The following is a 559-nucleotide window of genomic DNA, read 5'->3' on the forward strand; positions in this document are numbered from 1 at the left end:
CTTAAGTGTATCTCACACACATGTGCTATTGTGAAAAGCCAGTCTTACTATCCATTCACCGCCTCAGACCCAAGCTTCCTCGCAGCAGGACACGGAAAACATCATTCCCAACATTGATTTCATGATCGATGACTCACTATAATGCCTCGGATCGATTTAGAATTGCCGGGCACCAATGAGCGTACTGGTCAATGGCAAGAGCATTGCATGAATTATTGCAAAGAGAGGATAATATTGCATGACGAGTCGCATCACCCAGGCGAGAGCGTTTTCCTGGCATGACTGAAGTGACTATCCCGAGACGATGTAAATGCGCATGACTCAACCATATCTGCAGGGAATAAGCTCAATGGATTTCGGTCACGCCTGGCCACCGTGAGTCATTCGCGAAGGGCTTGAGTCATCTCGAAATATCCGTTGGTTACTGTCTTACGCTAATGACTTATGCGCATGTCACTTTCAGTAATCCTAGTGACCTCGGTTGATAGCACGTCGTTAATAATAAAAGAATTTATAAATGTATTACTATTACCTTTTCTCTTCGGTTTCATCCTTGTAT

The 559-nt window shown here is 44.2% G+C and overlaps 1 protein-coding gene across 1 annotated transcript in view; it reads left to right on the forward strand.

Moving 5' to 3' along the window:
• The window catches only part of LOC119585942 (dipeptidyl peptidase 4-like), a 99547-nt gene that overhangs the window by 72823 nt on the left and 26165 nt on the right, over positions 1–559 (forward strand). The gene's annotated exons all lie outside the window — the stretch shown is intronic.

This window comes from Penaeus monodon, chromosome 20 (assembly GCF_015228065.2).
Source record: "Penaeus monodon isolate SGIC_2016 chromosome 20, NSTDA_Pmon_1, whole genome shotgun sequence".
In the NCBI taxonomy this organism is placed as follows: Eukaryota; Metazoa; Arthropoda; class Malacostraca; order Decapoda; family Penaeidae; genus Penaeus; species Penaeus monodon.